Here is a 22,467-nt window from a genome sequence, read left to right as displayed (position 1 = left end):
ATTTATTCATTTCTTTGGTTAGTAAATTGCCTGGGGATAAATCTGTGATTTTCTCTCCATTATATTTTACAGTCATTGATATCTCTGCTGAGTATTTTTAAATTTCTTTTGCTTATTTTTAAGCCTTAATTTCTAGGTGTTACCCCTGTGTATACTTAGCTTAGTGATCAGCCAATGAAAGAACAGAAGTTTTGTTCAACTATCTTGAACCAGTAAGGCTTCAATCCTTTTCTGAGGATCTGTGTGCATTTAAGGGAGTTTTTTTTTTAACGTTCAGGCTGTTTTCAAGCATGTGTTCACTTTTTTTTTTTTTTTAACCCTGAGCCTTTAATATCTCTTCTGCAAATGCATACAACCTCTAAGTCAGCCAGGAGTGTACGGATGGTCAGCCCTTTCTAGTTTCCAATGAAATATGCATCCTCAGCCTCAGCCAAAAATATGATTTTCTCTACCAAGACTCCAACTTCATGCTAGTAGATCTGTTGACCCTTCCTGCTCATCTGCTTCTGATGATATCACTTCATTCAATAATGCAGCTGAGTGTGGACATGTCCCACCTCATGTAATCAAATCCTTTAACCAAATCCAATAACCCTCATGACATAAACTACCCTAGGTGAACCTCCAGGTCCATGAATCAGGAAGAGGGGTATTGTTGTTTAAATGGGTGCAAGCCCAGGTCAGAACACGACAGATTCTCATTGCACTTACCTAAAGTTCAGGAGCCTTTCATTCACAAACATATCTCAGATTATTTTATACCTTTGGTTGATTTCTAGATGATGGAAGTGGTTACTTGTGTCAATATTGTCTACATTTACTGTTGTTCTAGGGAGAGAACTTGCCAATAACATCACTCATCCATAGCCAGAAGTGAACAGTTCTGAAGCCTATTTCAGTTTTTTTTTTAATTGTGCTAAAATACACATGAACATAAATAGTACTATTTTAAAATGTACAACTCTGGAGCATTGAATGCATTCACAGTGTTGTGTGCAGTCATCATTACTGTACAATTCTAGAGCATTTTAATCATTTCAAATGGAAACTATAGGGAAGTGGATGTGGTTCAAACAGTTAGGCATCCACCTACTACATTGGAGGTCCCAGGTTCAGTTCCTGGTGCCTCCTAAAGAAGATAAGCAAAACAATGAGCTGAGATGATGGACCAAAATGATGGGCTGGCATGGTGAGTTGGATGCAACAGATGATGCAGTGAGATGATGTGATGAAGAGACACAGTGAGGAAACACAATAAGAGACACAAGAAGCAGGGAGAAGAGGTGACTCAAGGGATTGGCTGTCTCCCTCCCACATGAGAGTTCCTGGGTTTGGTTCCCAGTACCTCCTAAAAAGAAGATGAACTGAGAGCAGTGAGCACAAATGAGGGAGAGGGGGAAATAAATAAAATTAATCTTAAAAATAAAAGGAAACTCCATACCAATTTGCAGTCTCTTCCCATTACCCCTCCCCTCATCCCTGGAAACCACTAATTTGCTTTCTCTATATGTGGATTTGCCTATTAAGGATATTTCATATAAATAGAATCATACAATATTTGGTCATCTGTTTCTTTTATTTAGAATACTGCTTTCAAGTTTCATTCATGTTGTAATATGTGTCAGTATATACATATAGTATGGCTGTATAATATTCCACTATGTATATAACACATTTTGTTTATCCATCATCCAATGATGGACATTTGGGCTGTTTTCACCTTTTTGCTATTGTAAATAGTGCTGCTATGAACATTTGTGTTCAAAAGAACTAAGTATTTTATTCTTTTTGATGCTAGTGTTAATGAATTGTTTTCTTTAATTCCTTTTTAATTGTTCATTGCTATTGTACAGAAACACAACTGATTTCCGTGTTTTAAGTTTGTGTCCTGCAAATTTGCTGATTTTTTTATTAGCTTTAATAGGTCTTTTATGAATTCTTTAAGATTTTCTATATATAAAATTATGGCATCTGCAAATAGAGATAATTTTACCTCTTCCTTTCCAAATTGGATGACTTTAGTTTTTCTTTTTTTTTTTTTTTTGCTTAATTGCTGTGGATAACACTTCTGGCACAATGTGGAATAGAAGTAATAAAAGTGGACATCCTTGTCTTGTCTCTGATCTCAGAGAATATAGCTTCACTCTTTCAGCATCAAATATGAAATTAATTGTGAGTTTTTCATAAATTCCTTTTATCATGTTGAGGAAGTTCCTTCTATTCTTAATTTGTTGTGTGATTTAAACATGAAAGGGCATTGGAATTTTTCAAATGCTTTTATTGCATTAGTTTGAGTAATTGTGTGCTCTTTTTCCTTCATTCTGTTAATGTGGTGTATTCCATTGATTGATTTTTGTTATATTGAACCATCCTTGCATTACTTTGAGAAGTCACCCATTAGTATGCTGTTAGATTCAGTTTCCTAGTATTCTGTTGATGATTTTTGCATCAACATTCATAATAGATATTAGTGTGTAGTTTTCTTTTTTTGATGATATTTTTACCTAGACTTGGTATCAGAGTAATACTGGCTTCATAGAATGACTTAGAAAGTGTTCCCTCCTCTCATATTTTTAAAACGAGTTTGAGAAGAATTGATTTTAATTCTGTTTTAAATATTTGGTAGAATTCACCAGTGAAGCCATCTGTTCCTAGGTTTTATTATTTGGGAAGTTTTGGTGATTGATTTTATCTCTTTACTTGGTATGGGCAGATACAGATTTTTCTCTTCATTCTAGAGTCACTTTTAGTAATTTTAGTAATATGTGCTCTCTAGGAATTTGTGCACTTCATCTCAGTTGTTTAATTTGTTGGTATAAAATTATTCATAGTATTGTCTTATAATTCTTTTATTTCTTCAAATTGGTAGTAAAATTCCCACTTTTCTGACTTTTGTAATTTGAGTATTCTTTTTTTCTTAGTCTAGCCAGGGGTTTTTCAATTTTATTTATCTTTTCAAAGAACCAGCTTTTGGTTTAATTGATTCTCTTATTGTTTTTCTATTCTCTATTTCATTTCCTATTTGTATTCTTTATTTCCTTCCTTCAGTTAGCTTTGAGTTTACTCTGTTCTTTTACCAGTATCTTACAGTGTAAAGTTAGGAAATTGATTTGAGATCTTTTTTAAAAAAAAATGTGGTTGTTTATGCCCATAAGTTTCTCTCTGAGCTTTGCTTTTGCTTCATCCCAGAAGTTTTGGTATTTTGTGTTTTTGTTTTCTTTTGTCCCCAAATATTTTTCATATCTCTTGTTATTTCATCATTGACTTATCGATGGCTTAAGAGTGTATTATTTAATTTTCCACAGATTTGTCCATATTCCAGTTTTCTTTCTGCCCCTAAGTTTTAGTTCCATTCCATTGGGGTTGGAGAATGTACTTTGTATGATTTCAATGTTTTTTTAATTTATTGAGACTTACCTTGTGGCTTAACATGGAGACTGCTGCATGGGCACTTGAGAGGAATGTGTATTCTGCTGTTGTTTGGGTGGATGTATGTTAGGTCTAGTTGGTTTATAGTATTGTTCAAGTCTATATTTTCTTATTGATCTTCTGTCTAGTTATTGAACTTTCCTACTATTTTTGTAGAAATATCTATTTCCCCCTTCAATTTGTCAGGTTTTGCTCAACATATTTTGAGGTTCTGTTGTTAGGTGTGTATATGTTCATAGTTGTTTTTGCTTTCTCATTTAATCACCCTTTTGTCCATCTATAGTTTCCTTTCACAATTCTTGTAACAATTTTTGACATAAAATCTATTTGCATGGTATTAGTATAGCCACTCCAGCTCTATTTTGGTAACTATTTGCATGGGATATCTTTTCCCAATCCTTTCACTTAAACCTGTTTGTGTCTTTGGATCTAAAATGAATCTGTTTTAGACAGAATATAGTTGGATCATTTTGTTGTGTTGCTTTGTTTTTAATATACTTTATTTTTAAAGCAATTTTAGGTTTATAAAAAATTTTGTAGTAAGTACAAGGAGGTCCCGTATCCTCCCTCTCTACCCCTTGCTATTATTAACATCTTGCATTAGTGTAGCAAATTTCTTACAATTGATGACCCAATACTGTAACATTATTATGCACTAAAGTTCATAATTTAGATTTGGATTCACTCTTTCTGTGTACACTTTCACACGTTTTGAGAAATGCATAATGACATGCATGTATCTACCATTGCAGCATCATACAGAATAGTTTTAAGGACCTGAAATGCTCTATGCTCTTCCTGTTCATCTCTTCCCTACTCATACACACCCTCCTGAACTCCTGGAATTCACTGACCTTTTTTACTGTCCCTATAATTTTGCTCTTTCCAAAATATCATACATGTGGACTCATACAGAATGTAGGCTTTTCAGACTAATTCATATTATTTGCTTTTAATGCAAATAATAATTGCATTATTTTACTCAGCGATATGCATTTAAGGTTCTTTCATGTCTTTTCGTGGTTTGGTAGATCATTTGTTTTTATTGCTGAATAATATTTCATTATATGGTCGTATCACAGTTTATCAATTCACGCATTGAAGGATATCTTGGTTGCTCCCAAGTTTTGGCAATTATGAGTAAAGGTGTTATAAACATTCATGTGCAGGATTTTGTTTGGGCATAAGTTTTCAATTTATTTGGGTAAATACCTAGAAGTGCAATTATTGGATCACATGGTAAAACTACGTTTAGCTTTGTAAGAAACTACCAACTTGTCTTCCAAAGTGGCTGTGCCATTTTGTATTCCCACCAGCAATTAAAGATAATTCTTTTTGCTCCACATCCTCCCCAGCATTTGGTGTTGTCAGTGATTTGTATTTTAATCATTCTAAAGGTGTCTATTGGTATCATATTTTTATTTTAATTTTCAATCCCCTAGCGACAAAGGATATTGAGGATCGTTTCGTATGTTTACTTCCAATCTGTATATCTTATTTGGTCATATGTCTGTTCAGATCTTTTGCCCATTTCTTTTTTTCTATTTATTTTTTAAAGATACTTAGATTGCATAAATATTACATAAAATATATAGGGATTCCCATATGCCCCACTCCCCACACCTCCCAAATAAACAACATTCTTCATTAGTGTGGTACATTCATTGCAAATGATAAATGTCTTTTGCCCACTTCTTTTTCCCCTCTCCCTCTTCCACCCTGCTGTTTTTGCTGTCTGTGTCCACTCGCGGTGTGATCTTCTGTATCTATTTCTCCTTTTGTCTTCTCTTCTTGTCTTTCTCCTCTGGTATTCATTGGGATTCAATCCTGGGGACCTCTGATGTGGAGAGAGGTTCCCTGTCAATTGCTCCACCTCAGTTCCTGGTCTCTGCTGTGCTTCACATTGACTCTTCCTTTCATTTTTTGTTTTTGTTTTTTTGCATCATCATCTTGCTGCGTAACTCACTTGCATGGGCACTGGATCACCGCATGGGCACTCAGCAGGCTGTGTGGATGCTTGGCTTACCACATAGGCACTCGGCTCACCACATGGGCACTTGACTCACTGCACGGGCACTAGGCTCACCATGCAGGCACTGTCTCACAGAGTAGGCAGGCTTTCTCTTCTTTTTTCACTAGGAGGCTCCAGGGGTGGGACCCAGTTCCTCCCATATGGTAGGTGGTGGCCTTATCACTGGAGCCACATCCTCTTCCCACCCATTTCTTAATGTGTTGTTTGTTTACTCACTGCTGAGTTTTAAGAATTCTCTTTATAGTTTGGATACAACTCCTTTGTCAAATATGTGTTTTGCAAATATTTTCAAAAATCGTTTTTATTGAAATATATTCATAAACCAAACAATCCATCCAAAGTGTACAATCAATGGCATTTGGTATAGTCAGAGTTGTATATTCATGAATCAATATGAGAGCAATTTCATTTCTCCAATAAGAATACTACTAATAATACACAAGCAAACAACAAAACTCTATCCTTTGGTAGTCATCTCTCAATCACTAACCTTTCACTAGCATACATAACTGCTAATCTATTTCCATCTCTCTAATTTGTATTTGTATGTGGTATACATGAAGCCAAGCAATATGTAGTACCTTTTGTCTAATTTCTTTCATTTAGCATATTTTCTTTTTTTTACAACTGATGGAAGATTCTTAGTATATTACTATACATTACTGTCCATACTTTGCTTTGATTGTATTTTTCCCACATATCACACTGATATTGACATCTTGGAACATTAATGTACAATTGTTCTATTTCAGAGAAAAAAACATTCTTATATATGCACTATTAAACATATTACTTTTTTTGCATGAGGTTTCACTATGCTATACAGTTCCATATTTCTTTTTTTAAAAGATTTATTTATTTATTTCTCTCCCCTTCCCCCCCCCACCCCGGTTGTCTGTTCTCTGTGTCTGTTTTTTTGCTGCGTCTTCTTTGTTCGTTTCTATTGTCGTCAGTGGCACAGGAATCTGTGTTTCTTCCTACTGCGTCATCTTGTTGTGTCAGCTCTCCGTGTGTTTGGCACCATTCCTGGGCAGGCTGCACTTTCTTTCATGCTGAGCGACTCTCCTTATGGGATGCACTCTTGCGCGTGGGGCTCCCCTATGCGGGGGACACCGCTGCATGGCATGGCACTCCTTGCGCACATTGGCACTGCGCATGGGCCACTACACATGGGTCAAGGAGGCCCAGGGTTTGAACCGTGGATCTCCCATGTGGTAGATGGATGCCCTAACCACTGGGCCAATTCCGCCACCCCATATTTAATTTTTTAGCTTTCCTTCTAGTCATGTACATTACCTTAGACTTTGTCTTTCAATCACTATCATTTACACATATTAGTACTGCTAATTACAAATATATGATGTGCTTTCACCATTTCTATTCATTTCCAAAAATTTACTAGTGTCCTTTTTACCAATTCTGTTCAGATTAACCATCAATTTTCCCATTCTGTTCTATTTTCTGGTGACCTATATTGTAGCTATTATCTCCATGAGTTTACCCGTTATAATAGCAAATTATATAATATTTGTCCTTTTGTGTCTGGCTTGCTTTATTCATGCATGTTGTCATGATTCATGGCTTCATTTCTTTTACAGCTGAATAATATTCCACTGTATGTATATACCACAATGTGTTAATCCATTCTTAAACTGATAGACCCCTGGGCTGTCTCCACCTTTTGGTAATTGTGAATAATGTTGCTATGAACATTGGCGTGAAGATGTCTGTTTATGTCACTGCTCTCAGTTCTTCTGGGTATATATCTAGCAATGGTATTGCCAGGCCAAATGGCAGATCTATATTTAACTTTCTTAGGCACCACCAAGCAGTCTTCCACAGTGGCTGTACAATTCTATATTCCCACCAACAGTGAATAAGCATTCCTATCTTTCCACATCTTCTCCAACACTGGTAGATTTTTGTCTTTTTAATAGCCATTTTACTAAGTGTGAAATGATATCTCATTGTAACTTTGGTTTGCATTTCCGTAATAGCTGGTGATGTTGAACATTTTTTCATGTGTTTTTTCACCACTTGATTTCTTCCTTCTTTTGCACATTTTTATTTATTTTTTATTTATTTATTTTTATTGACTTTGTAATAATATTACATTAAAAAAATATATATATGAGGTCCTATTCAACCCCACCATCCCCACCCCACCTCTCCCCCCCCAGCAACACTCATTCCCATCATCATGACACATCCATTGCATTTGGTAAGTACATCTTTGGGCACCTCTGCACCTCATGGTCAATGCACATTTTTAAATCAGATCATTTGTTTCTTTATTGTTGAGTTTTGATTTGTTTATATATCATGGATATATAACCTTTATTAGAGATGTGATTTCCAAGTATTTTATTCCCTTGAGTTAACTGCATTTTAACTCTCTTCACAAACTCCTTTGAGGTACAAAAGTGTTTAATTTATCTAGTTTTTCTTTTGTTGCTCATGCTTGGGTGTAAGGTGTTTTTAGAAAAATTTTATTGTCTTTTTAAAAAAAGATACAGAGATCACACAAAATGTTACATTAAAAAATATAAGAGCCTCCCATATACCTGACTCCCCACCCCCCGACTCCTTCTACATCAACAATCTCTTTCATCATTGTGGCACATTCATTGTATTTGGCAAATACGTTTCAGAACACTGCTATATGGAATGGACTGGGGGAGAGTGTAAACTACAATGTAAACTATAAAACATGTGGGGTGTAAGGTTTAAGAAACCCCTACCTATCACAGTAAGTTTTCTGACATTTTCTTCTAGGAGTTTTATGGTACTGGCTTTATATCTAGGTTTTTGATCCATTTTGAGTTGATTCTCATATAGGAAGTGATAAAGGGGTTCTCTTTCATTCTTTTGATTATGGATATTCAGTTTTTCCAGCACCATTTGTTGAAGAGACTGTTTTGTCTCTCACATTTTATTTCTAAACCAGCCAACTTTTCTATGGGAATTATTATCTGGGTGTGAGGAGCAAAATGTGTTAAGGAAAGGTCAATGGCATCATTATTGAGTAGATTGCAAGACAAAACCCTCAGGCTTCTGATATATAGTCATGATGGTATATGTCATACATTACATGACTTTTCTTATTGTCATCTCTCTGGTAATCATTCATATCTCTTGATAATTGATGCGCTCTCTCAAAGGCTAGTGCTTGGTGTAGAAACAATATGAAATCCTATATCAGAAGGTTCTGTCTGCACTCAGCAGCTGTTAATCAAGGCTACCTCCCTCCACTGAGAGAATGCAGGCACCTAACACATTAGTTTCCTGTTTTACCATGCAAGCACACCAATTTCTCCAGATGCCTGTATTTCTTCCTCTCTGTTCTCTTTTGTGTCTTTTAAAAATTTTGTCTTTGCTTTTCTTCAAAATTCAGTCTCCAAGAGCCCCAGTAACCATGTAATTCACCCTTGGTTTAAAACAAAGGGAAAGAAAATGCTTTTTAAAGGAGGAAAGGAGTGATGTCTTTTAAGAACCTTTTGCCTCAGCTAGTATTGGTATAAGAGAGTTGTTGTTTTTTAAACGGCTTAAGTTCTAAACTTAACCAGATGGAAATGTGCCTGCTGAGAGTTGGACCTAGTTCAGAAAATATTGTTAGCCAATAGATGAGCCACTTGAGACCAGCATATGCCAAAAATGGTCAATCAAGTTATCCCAAGTGTGACTCCCCCATAGCAGATGTCACTGTCTCTCTAAAGTCTTTTAACTGTCATCCTTTGCATGGAGGTGGGTTTTATGCACACACACATAGATATATAAATAATACCTGGGCCTCTATCCACCATTCATTTTATGGCATTATGGCTTTATCATTTTATCTGCAAAGAACATAAACCCTCTCTTAGAACTTCCAAATGAGCATAGATTTTTGTCATTTAAATAAATGCTATGAACGCACACAGATAATTTCAAACAACTCTCCTCACTTTTCTCATATTTTCACATTTTTCTATTGTAAAAACAACAGAAATCCAAGACATAATTGCCCTCACTCTCATCACTTAATAAAAATAAATATTTTACTTGGTCCATGTTATCTTCTATTACTTGGCCTTTTGCTTATTCAATTTTGACATTTTCAATTTCCTTTAATATGCATTAGAAAAGGAAATCTGCCTTCCTACAGATAAGCACATACTGAAAAGCCTCTGCTTTCCAAATTCTGGAATATAAATGTATACTGAAGCTATATTAATAATCCTTACAGTACTGAACAATTTACAAGGCCCTTTCACATCCATTATCTCCTCTAAACATGTCTGACTCTTACACTAAACAGGATGTGCTTAAGTTGAGATCCTCTGCTCCATCCCATAATGGACACAATCTTTATTCAATCATTTATCCCTTATTTGCTGAGCACCTATTATGTGTCAGGCCCTATTTTAGGCACGAAGAGTACAAAGGTGAACAAAACAATCCTTACCCTCATGGCACTTCTATCTTGGGGTGGGGAATAGTCAATAACAAGAAATTACTTAATTTATTATTTTTGTGCAATTGTGCTCTACCGGAAATGTATAAAGTTCTGTGACAAGATACAATAAGAGAGGTGGGCAAGGTGGTGTCTGAGTGAGTGCATCTCACAATCTCTACTGCAAAGAGGAGGCCAAGTAGGGTTGGAATCTTGCTGAAGCAGGCTGTTTTGGGGGCTTGCAAGGCAGGAGGTGTATGGACATCGATTTGGAGAGACTGGGACAGAAGTAGGGCTTGCTAAAAGTAGAATTGCAGGTTACAAGCCCAGAGGTCAGAAGCTGTAGAGAGGCGGGACCCTTCTTCCTAGGGCTGGCAGCTGCAGTGTTCCCTGAAAACTGTGATTTCTGTGGTGGCATTTCTGAGCCCCAAGATAACCAGATGCGCAGTCTCCAGGTCCATGTACCCTAAGCCCCCATAGCCCATGTTGCACAGACCTGCATACCCTAAGTCTGCAATATCCTGGACTTCCCTTCCCCAAATCCAGTGCTCCCAGAGGTCCAGGATTACCCTAGCCCTCTAGTTTTGGACTGAATCTGTGAGTGGAAGAGATTTGGTGGGGGGTACAGCAGAGGAGCCAAACAAGTGTGGGTTCAATTTTCTGGGCTCCACCCCATTTCTTTTTTCATTTGGAGGAGCATACCAGCTGGCTTGCAGAGAGCCTAGGAAGAAAGGAGTGGCAAATCTGTTGAGAAAGCCCAAATTACTTAAACACCCTGGGGTAGGAAACTTGGTCTGGGGAGAAGGTGGAGTCAGGAAATCAACTAACCCTCCAGTAGCACACCTAAGGGAGAGGGACTGTAGGAGGTGCTTTCCAAGCTTCCAATAGCATACACGGGGTTCCTGGTGAGGTGTGGGTGCTCTCTCTCTGGAAATTAGGAGTTATTGTTTTCTGTGCTGAGCTGATTCAACAAGGACCCACTAGAATCTCTTACAGGACCTCTCAGGCAGCTTTCCTGCTGCCCTGGGTGAGAGGGAAGAGAGGAAGGGAGAAAAGGGGAATGTCAGATCCCTAAGCATTATAATTAACTGCAAAGAGGATTCCTTGTTTGAAACTTTGTCTGGTATTTTGTTGGTTTGTCTTCTTAGTTTTCCTTCCTCTTTATCCCCCTAAGGTCCTTTTGTCTTCTCTTTTTCTTTTTTCTTGCTTACTTCTCCCCCTTTTGTCCCTTTCTTTTTTCTTTCTTGTCTTTTTAATTTTTTTTTATATTAGGTGCTGTAGGGAGTGCTTCACAATTGCAGTATTTCCTCATCCTCTATTTCCTCTTTTCTGTGTGTATTGATTTTGGCCACCAACACAGTCCCTTTTCCTCTGCATCTTTCTATCCTCCATGATTTTTTGTTACTTTTACATTTTTTGTTAGGCCCCCTATTTTATTGACTTTTTATTTCTAATACCTTTGTTCTGTTTTCTGTCTTATATTCAATCTTTATATTATTGTCCTTTCTTTTCTCTTTCCCTCTCTCCTGAATATACTGAACTTTTAATTCACACTATATTCCTCCCCATGTCCAGTTTACTGTCTCATTATACATACTCTACTTTTCTTACTGTTATAACTCTACACACCTTACATGAGTCTAATATCCATTCTCCTAGATCTCACATGGTTCCTCTGTTAAAATTTACAATCAATACTACTATTATTCATTTTCTTTTTTTACTCCATTTGCTTTCTATGGCCCTAAAATTTTCCTTCAAGAGAACTTAGCCAACATCAAGAAAATAGAATAAGAACAAAGTGAAAAAGAGAAGACTTAACACGCACACAAAAACAACTAATTAAACCCCAAACTACACAAAGAAGCTAAGCAACTGATTAAACCCATCAAGAAAAATAATCACCAGACAGCAACAAAAAACTACAAACCAAACCAATAGTCAGGAAAACATGCCCTAATCCAATGAACTAACTAAAAACAATGAAGAGGAGAACATTGAACAATTAATTAAAGCTCTCAAAACATATATTAAGGACAAATTTGATGAAGTGAAGGAAGAGATTAAGAATATGAATAAAGCGCTTGGAGAGAATACAGAAGAAATTGCAATGATACCCAAAAAGATAATGGATATGATGGTGATGAACAACACAATTCAAGAAATCAAAAATACACTCTCAGTAAATAATGGCAGACTTGAAGAGGCAGAGGAAAGAATTAGTGATGTGCAATACAGTACATCTGAACTCAAACAGATAGAACTGATAGATTAAAAAAGAAAAAGTCCATCAGGGACTTAGGAAACTGAATGAAAATTCAAAATGTACAAAAGTACTCATTATAGGCATCCCAGAAGTAGAAGAGAAGGGAAAGTGGAGAAAAGGGGTGTTGGAGGAAATAATGGCTGAAAACATCCCAAACCTATTGAGAGAGATGGATGTACATGTTCAGGAAGCAAAATGCACACACCCCAAACAGCATATCCCAAAAGACCTACCCCAAGACATATACTTGTCAAATTATCCAATGCTCAAGATAAAGAGAAAATACTAAAAGCAGCAAAAAAGAACCCCCTCACACAAAGGAGTCTCCATAAGATTAAGTGTTGATTTCCCATTGAAACCATGGAGGCAAGAAGGCAGTGGTATGACATAGTCAAGGTACTAAAAGAAAAAAAATCCAACCAAGAATACTCTATCCAGCAAAGTTAGCATTAAAAAATGATGGAGAGTTCAAAATATTCACAGATAAACAGAAAGTAAGGGAATATGCCAACAAGAATCCTGCCCTTCAAGAAATATTAGAGTGAGTTCTGCAGGAAGAAAAAAATGAAAGGCAGAGTTGGAGGAGAGTGTAAGAGCAACTAAAACGTCAAAACCTGAAAAAATCAAACAAAATATGACAAACACAAATCCAAAGAAAATATGGGTAATATAAGTAATTCCTTGAAAGTAATAACACTGAATGTCAATGGATTAAACTCACCTGTCAAGATACTCAAACCGGAAGATTGGATAAGGAAATATAACCCATCTATATGCTGTCTACAAGAAACATATCTTAGACCCAGGGATTCAAGGAGGTTGAAAATGAATGGATAAAAAACAACCTTACAAGCAAACAATAACCAAAAAAGGACAGGAGTAGTTGTATTAATATCAGACAAAATAGACTTTAAATGCAAAACAATTGTGAGAGACAAAGATGCACACTCCATATTAGTGAAAGGGATAATCTTTCAAGAAGAAAGAACAATCATAAACATTTATGCTCCTAACAAGGGTGCCTCCAAATATGTGAGGCAAACACTGGAAAAACTAAGTGAAGTCATAGATGCCTCTACAATTATAGTGGGAGGCTTTAATAGACCACTATCAACTTTGGACAGAGCATCTCAAAGGACAATCAATAAAGAAACTAAGACTTTGAACAATATAGTAGCGGAGCTGGACCTAATAGACATATACAGAACATTACACCCAAATAAAGCAGAATAAACATTCCTCTCAAGTGCACATGGATCATTCTCCAAGATAGACCACATGCTAGGTCACAAAGAAAGTATCAATGAATTCAGAAAGACTGAAATCATACAAAATAATTTCTCTGACCACAGTGCAATGAAGCTGGAAATCTGCAAGGGCCAGTGACCCAGATTTGGCACCAAGATTTGGAAGTTAAACCACACTCTCTTAGAAAAACAGTGGGTCAAGGAGGAAATTGCAAAAGAAATTAATAACTACCTTGAAACTAATGAAAATGATAACACTGCATATTCAAACTTATGGGATGTAGCAAAAACAGTACTGAGAGGGAAAGATACAGCCATAAATTCAAACATCAAAAAAGAAAAAAGAGCTAAAATTGAAGAATTAAATGCACACTTGGAGGAATTAGCAAAGAAACAACAAACTAACCCCAAAGGAAGAAGAAAAAAAGAAATAAGAAAGATTAGAGCAGAACTAAATGAAATAGAAAATAAGAAAGCACCTGAAAAGATAAACAAAACAGAGAGCTGGTTCTTGGACAGGTTCAATAAAATTGAGAAACACTTAGCTAGACTAAAAAAAAAAAAAAAAAACAGAGAAGATGCTAATACACAAAATAAGAAATGAGAAAGGAAATATCATCCCTGACCCTACAGAATTAAAGACAATCATAAGAGGATACTTTGAAAAAAATATTCCTAAAAGAAGGACAATTTAGAGGAAATGGACAAATCCCTAGAAACACATAAGCAGCCTACATTAATGAAAGAAGAAATTGACGATCTCAACAAATGAATAACAACTAAAGAGATAGAATCAGTCATTAAAAACCTCCCAACTAAGAAGAGCCCTGGGCCAGATGGATTCACAGGCAAATTCTACCAAACACTCCAGAAAGAACAAACACCAATCTTGCTTAAAATCTTCCAAAAAATAGAAGGAGAAGGAACATTGCCTAAGTCATTCTATGTTGCCAATATTACTCTAGTACAGAAGCCAAACAAAGACAACACAAGAAAGGAAATTTACAGATCAATCTCTAATGAACCTAGATGCAACATTCCTCAACAAAATACTTGCTAACTGTATTCAACAAGTTAAATGAATTATATATTATGAACAAGTTGGAACCATTCCTGGTATGCAAGGATGTTTCGGCATAAGAAAATTCATTAATGTAATATACCATATAAACAGATTGAAGAAAAAAAATTTCATGATCATATCTACAGATGCAGAAAAAGCATTTGACAAAATACAGCATTCTTTCTTGATGAAAGCACTGCAAAAGATTGGAAGAGATGGAAACTTTCTGAACATGATAAGTGTATATTTCAAAAAACCCACAGCTAACATCATGTACAATGGTGAAATCCTAAATTCTTTACCTCTAAGATCAGGAAAGAAACAAGGATGCCCACTATCATCACTCCTATTTAACATAATTTTAGAAGTAATTGCTCAAGCACTGAGGCAAGAACCAGACATAAAAGGCATCCAAATTGGAAAGGAAGAAGTCAAAATTTCACTATTTGTAGATGATATTATCCTAAATATAGAAAACCTTGAGAAGCCTACCACAAAGCTTCTAGAACTTAAAAATGAATTCAGTAAAGTCATAGGCTACAAAATCAATGCATAAAAATGAGTAGCATTTCTGTACACCAATAACGAGTAATCTGAGGAATAAATCAAGAAAGAAATACCATTTACAATAGTAAATAAAAAAATCAAATATCTAGGAATAAATTTAACTAAAGAAGTAAAAGACTTATACACAGAAAACTACACAACACTGTTCATGGAAATCAAAGAAGACCTAAACAAATTGAAGAATATTACCTGTTCATGGATAGGAAGAATAAATATTATTAACATGTCTATCCTACCAAAACTGATCTACACATTCAATGCAATCCCAGTAAAAATCCATCCAGCATTCTTTAATGAACTAAGGAAATTACTATGAAATTTATCTGGAAAGGAAAGAGTCCCTGAATATCCAAAGACATATTGAAAAAGAAAAATGAAATTGGAGGAATCACACTACCAGACTTCAAAAAATACTACAAAGCTACAGTAGAGAAAACAGCATGATGTTGCCACAAGGATAGAAACATGGATCAATGGAACCGAATTGAGAGTTCTGATATAGATGCTCATACATACAGCCATATGGTATTCGGCAAGGCAGCCAAACACTCTCAACTGGGAGAGAATGACCTCTTAAACAAATGGTGCATGAAGAACAGGAAATCCATATGTAAAAGAATGAAAGAGGATTACCAACTCACACCTCATACAAAAATCATCTCAGGATGGATCCAAGACCTAAACATAAGAACCAAAACAATAAACACCTTGGAAAGAAATGTAGGGAAGCCATTATAGGACCTTGTAATAGGAAATGGCTTCATGAACTTCATACACAAAGCACGAGCAGCAAAAGAACAAATAGATAAATGGGACTTCCTCAAAATTAAAGCCTTCTGCTCCTCAAAGGAGTTGCTCAAGAAAGTGAAAAGGGAGCGTACACAATGTGAGAAGATATTTGGTAACCATATATCTGATAGGAGATTTATATCCTGCATATGTAAACAACTCCTATGTTTCGAAAATAAACAAAAAATCCATTTAAAAAATAGGGAAAAATTTGAACAGACATTTCTCCAAAGAAGATATACAAATGGCTAAATAAGACATGAAAAAATGCTCAAAATCACTAGCTATTAGGGAAATGAAAATCAAAACAGCAGTGAGATATCATCTTACTCCCATAAGACTGGCAGCGCTCAAAATATCAGAAGACTACAAGTCCTGGAGAGGTTGTGGAGGAACGGGAACAGTCATCCACTGCTGGTGGGATGCAGAAGGAATCAGTCATTCTGTGGGACAGTTTGGTGGTTTCTCAAAAAAAAAAAAAAGCTCTAGATTTGCCATATGACCCAGCAATTCCACTGCTGGACATATACCCAGTAGAATTGAAAACAAAGACACAAACTGATATATGCACACCAATGTTCATAGCAGCATTATTCACTGTTGCCAAAAGTTGGAATCAACCCAAATGCCCATCAACAAATGAATGGATAAATAAAATATGGTATATACATACAATGGAATACTACTCAGCTATAAGAACAAATACAGTACAAACACATGTGATAACAAGGATGAATCTTAACAGCCTCAGGTTGACTGAAGGAAGCCAAGCATTGAAGGACAAATACTACATGAACTCTTTGATATGAAATAAGTAAACCAAGCTGTCTCAGAGAGCTAGAGACTGGATGATAGCCTTAAAGGAAGTTGGGGGGTAGACGAAGGTTGCGAACTGACACCTACATTGCTGAAATCTAAGATAAACTTGAGATAAGTATTTGTACAGGGAAGGGCTAAAATGGGGGCATAGGGATAACTTTGGGTGGAATTTTGTGGGCTTGAGGGGGACTAGGGTTGGGAGGATGTGTCAGATGACCCAAGAAATTGGGGGGAGAGTGGGGGGAACATTTGAACATACGAGATTGTCAGGTATGTAGTTGAAATTACAATGTAGAGAAAACCCTTCAGCAAATATAATACAGAAGGTTACCTGTTTAACATGCTTAAGGGGGGACCTCTGACACAGGGCAAGTTTCTAGGAAGTGTGTGAGTGCTCATTTTGTCATAGTGGGTTATATTATTGGGTAGAGACCCATACAATGAGAGTGAAGGTATACCTACATCCTGGGGAGGACTGATGTTCTCAAACAGAGGGAATTGTATCTTTTGAGAGAATTGGTGGCTCCCAATGGGTAAGGGTAGTTGAGTATGTCAATCCCTTAACATTGTTGCAAGTATCTCTGAATATGGTCATTCAAGTAATGAAGACTGATTGTCACGGTGGGCCCTGAGGGGAGGGGGAAAGAGGTATTGAATAGATGGAATCTGTAAATGTGGGGCCATGGAAGTGTTCCACAAGATCATGCAATGATTGATATAAGAAATGTAAATTTACACCAAAAATGTATAAGAGTCTGTAGGCTAAAATGTAAATCATTATGTAAAACATAAGATAACTAAAAATTTAGAAAAATTTTTAGTCTAAAATATAAATCATAATGTAAACCCAAATGGAACCATGTTTGAAAGCTATTGTTTCAATATCTATACATCAGCTGCAGTAAATATAATATGAACATGTAAAAAGATCAGTGCTTGGGATGGGACAAAGGGTTTGATGTTGGATATGTGGGAGTACTGTATATTGTATATGTGAGTTACTGTCATCTCAAACTTATGTGAACACAAACTTAATAATTAGAAAAAAAAAGAAAAGATGTAGACACTGAGGAAGAAATGGAAAAATTGCCTTGCCACTGTACATAAAGGGCAACATCTATAGCAGTGATGAAAGGGAAAACATAAAAAACAAAGCTTTTTCATTTTTTGATACCCCAATTTATTTTTACTTTAATTTTTCTAATTTAGCAAGTATTCTATATCTAACCTTTAAACTCATCACTATAATCCATGTTACAATTAATGGAATCTGGCAATATATTAGGCTTCATTTTCAAAGAAGTTTTGGACTACAGAGAGGTTCAAATATGGCAGGGGAGGAACACTGATATGGAATATTATTGATAGGGAGCACATGGGTTGGAGGGAGTTCTCCAGGGCATGTATACAGGGTACATAAAAGTGTTTGGATATTTTCATAGTGGTTTCAGATAAAAACGACAACTGAGGGGGTGCTGAGTTCCTAGCCAAGGGAGATTTATCACATTTCCCAATGGAACTGCAACAATCCTCCAAATGCAATGGCAAGGATCAATAAAGATGGATGGTCCAACAATTAATCCTTGATACTGATAGCTATGATTATGAGCCTGTGTGTCTGAAATATGACCTTTGCCTAGAGCTGCCAGGTGCCTAACAGTTACCTCCTGAGAGCCTCCATGTTGCTCAAATGTGGCCACTCTCTAAGCCAAACTCAGAATGTAAATGCATAACCTTTCCCCCAGCATGGGTCAGAACTCCTGTGGATGAGCCTTCCTGGTGCCAAGGAATTTTACTACCAAGCACCAACTGATGATGTAACTAAAAAAAGACCTTGAATAAAAAGTTCAACTCAGACCAGTAGAATATCTCAGCCTACAAGTAATATCAGGTGTTAAAAACTGCTTTTTGACCTTGGATAAAAGGGGGAAATGGAAAGTACAAATGAATTTATCTGGCTATGAGTCTCCAAAAAAGAGTCAGGAGTTCATCAGAAGGGTAACATTTACACATGCCTCAGCAGGGTACCAGAGACAGCCAAAGTAGATAGACGCCCAGATACTGGTTCTCCTGAGGGCTACAGAGTCCAACAGGTACTACGGTCAAGGCAAATGACTCTGGAGTTCAGGGCCATGTCAGTTGGCCCTACTTTGGAGTTTGTGTTCCTGAGTGTGATAGATTTGGACTTAGATATGACCTTTCTACACATGCCTCTTCTATTACTTTTACTGGACCTGTGGTGACACTGAGGTTGGTGTATACTCAGGAGACTGAATCTCTTGACTGTCTATGTGACAGCCAGGCCCTGAGCCTCAGCATACTTGCAACTCCTACCCTCCGGTTTATTGGACTTACCGTGGCCAAATAACAGGGAGGTGAAGAAGGTCAACCACCACACCAGGGAGCCTAGAGTGCCTACAACTGCAAGCAGGACAATTGTAACTATCATCCATGTGGAATCTAAGCCCCCTCCTCATATAGAGGGGGAGTGGGAATAACAATGCCTGGGTCCACAGGATGGAAGACTACAGTATGGATTAGAGTGGACTTACTGGTGTTCTACTATGGAATTATTGTGATTAGTAATGGAAGAAATTGTAGCATTGATGTGGAGAAAGTGGCCACGGTAGCTGCTGAGGGTAGGAAGTCGGAAGAAGAGATATAATGTGGGGGCATTTTCAGGACTTGGAGTTGTCCTGGGTGGTACTGCAGGGACAGATGCTGGACATCATATGTCCTGCCATGGTCCACTGACTGGACTGGGAGAGAGTGTTAACTACAATATAAACCACTATCCAAGAGGTGCAGCAGTGCTTCAAAATTTATTCACCAAATGCAATGAATATTCCATGATGATGAAAGAGGTTGTTGATGTGGGAGGAGTGGGGTGAAGGGGGTGAGAGGTATATAGGGACCTAATATTTTTTTAATGGAACATTTAGAAAAAAATGAAGAAAAAAATGAAAATAAATAAATAAATATGCTTGGGGCAAGGGAAAAAAAGATGCAATAGGAGTATCTAACGAAGGCTAAGTTGGTAGAAAGAGCTTCCTTGAGGAAGTGATATTCCAGCTGCATTTTAAAGGTTATGGAGAAATTAATGAGATGAAACCATTTTAGGCAGAAATGAGTTTTCCCAACAGAGGGAACAACATTCATTCATTGATTCAACAAATATTTATTGTGCACTGCTCCAGCAGCTGATGATACAGAAGTGAAAAAAATGAACAAAATCCATCTTCTCATGTTGCTTACATTCTAATGGGGGAGGAGGACAGAAAACAAACAACATAAATATGTAAAAGAAGGGGTACATTTGATGGTGTTATGTGCTATGTAGAAAAAGAAAATGAAGGATGATAGAAATACTAATGATAGGTCCTGGGGAATGGAGGTGGTGTGCAGTTTGCAAAATCTAGGGTAGGGGGGATTCTAATACTTTCCAGAAGCTCAAAATAGAAAAGTGTGGCTGTGTTATCAAGAGTGGAGCTTGTTCTGCTGCTACTAGTAGTAGTATCTTATTGATATCGTAGTTAGTTTTCATGTATATCATTTCACATAATGTCCAGTCTTGCCCAGTTCTTGACAGCATAGCTCAATTGACCCTTCTTTTTTATTTCAAATTCTACTCAATTTATTCATTTTTAAAAAATATATTACATTAAAAAAATATGAGGTCCCCATTCGCCCCCACCGCCCCCACCCCACCACTCCCCCCCCAACAACACTCTCCCCCATCATCATGTCACATCCATTGCGTCTGGTGAGTACATCTCCAGGCATCGCTGGACCCCCTGTCCCGTGTTCCACACCATAGCCCACACTTTCCCACATTCCATCCAGTGGGCCATGGGAGGACATACAACATCTGGCAATTGTCCCTGGGGCACCACCCAGGACAACTCCAAGTCCCAGAAATGCCTCCACATCTCATCTCTTCCTCCCATTCCCTACCCCTAGCAGCCACCATGGCCACTTTTTCCACATCAATGCCACATTTTCTCGATTATTAACCACAATAGTTCATGAATAGAATATCATTAAGTCCACTCTGATCCTTACTGTATTCCTCCTTCCTGTGGACCTTGGCTTGGTTGAGTCCATTCCACATCTATGTCAAGAGGGGGTTTAGATTCCATATGGATATTGGATGCAATCCTCCTGCTTTCAGTTGTAGGCACTCAAGGCTCCATGGTGTGGTGGTTGACATTCTTCAACTCCATATTAGCTGAGTGGAGTAAGTCCAATAAATCAGAGTGTAGGAGCTGAAGTCTGTTGAGGCTCAGGGCCTGGCTATCATATTGTCAGTCCAGAGATTCAAATCCCCTAGATATATCTTAAGCCCCGGCACCAACTACAATTCCAGTAAAGTAGCATGAAAGGCTTGTGAAAAGAGATTCCATCTGAGTAATTGACCCTTCTTCACCACAAGCTTTTGAGTTGGCATGCTATGGGGACAGTTTCCATGAATACATACCTTCAACTTCATATTGGAAGTCAAGAAAGAATTAGGATTATTTTTACAGAAATGAGTTTTCAGCCAACTTTGCTGGGTTGCAAATGTGTTTGTGGAAATTAATATATTAGAGCTTCAAAATCTAGCTGATTAAGCTAGACAAAAGCGAAGGCACGTTGGCAAAATGACCAAATGTGCAGAGTAAGTGGATTCTGATTTCTCTGATAAGGTAATGCTCTGTGACTTCTTCAGAGCAGGGAAATGGTGGATATGGGTTTCATAGGAAATAATATGTAGCTGAGCATTCAGAAGCCATGTCTATTTTAACAGATAGGCAAGTCGAAGCTCATTAGCATGTTTGTTGAGTATGAATCTAAACGCATTTTCAGAGAATGAGTTCCTGACATAATTGACACACAGTATGGCATTCAAAGAAAAGCATTGAGAAATAGTGTATATATTAGGGTTTAAGTGGAGGAGAGGAGGGATTCATTAGAAGACACCTGGCAAATCACCTATTACACTAGGCTCCACCACTTAATAACTATAAACTTGAAGAAGTCTGAACCTCAGCTTTTTCTTCTGAAAAATGAGAAGGGGAATACATACTTCATGGGATGCAGTGAGAAGCAAATGATATGATGAATGTGGAAAGTATTTTAGGAAAGTATAGCTAATTTTTATTGCAATCTTAATATCCGCCAGAAACAGTTTTAAGTGATTAACATTAAGTGATTTAATCCTCACAACAATCCAAAGAAATTGATACTATTCTTTTTCTGGTCTTTATTTATTTTTTTAATGTTACATTAAAAAATATGAGGTCCCCATATACCCCCCACCCCCCTCTCCCCACTCATCCCCTCATAACAACATCCTACTCCATGAACATGAGACATTAATTGCACTTGGTGCATACATCTCTGAGCACTGCTGCACCTCATGGTCAATGGTCGGCACCATAGCCCACACTCTCCCACAGTCCATCCACTGGGCCATGGGAGGACAAAGAATGCCCGGTAACTGTCCCTGCAGCTCCACCCAGGACATCTCCAACCCCTGAAAATGCCCCCACGTCACATCTCTTCCTCCTACTCCCTACCCTCAGCAGCCACCATGGCCACTTTCTTCACACCAATGCCACATTTTCTTTGATTACTAATCACAATAGTTCATGTATAGAATATTAGTAAGTCCACTCTAATCCATACACTATTCCTCCATCCTGTGGATCTTAGAATGGTTGTGTCCACTACACATCTATGTTAAAAGGGGCCTTAGATTCCACATGGATGCTGGATGCAATTCTCCTGCTTTCAGTTGTAGGCACTCTTGCCTCTCTGGTGTGGTGGTTGACCTTCTTCACC

This window comes from Dasypus novemcinctus, chromosome X (assembly GCF_030445035.2).
Source record: "Dasypus novemcinctus isolate mDasNov1 chromosome X, mDasNov1.1.hap2, whole genome shotgun sequence".
NCBI lineage: Eukaryota > Metazoa > Chordata > Mammalia > Cingulata > Dasypodidae > Dasypus > Dasypus novemcinctus.
Note: the sequence above shows the minus strand (reverse complement) of the source record.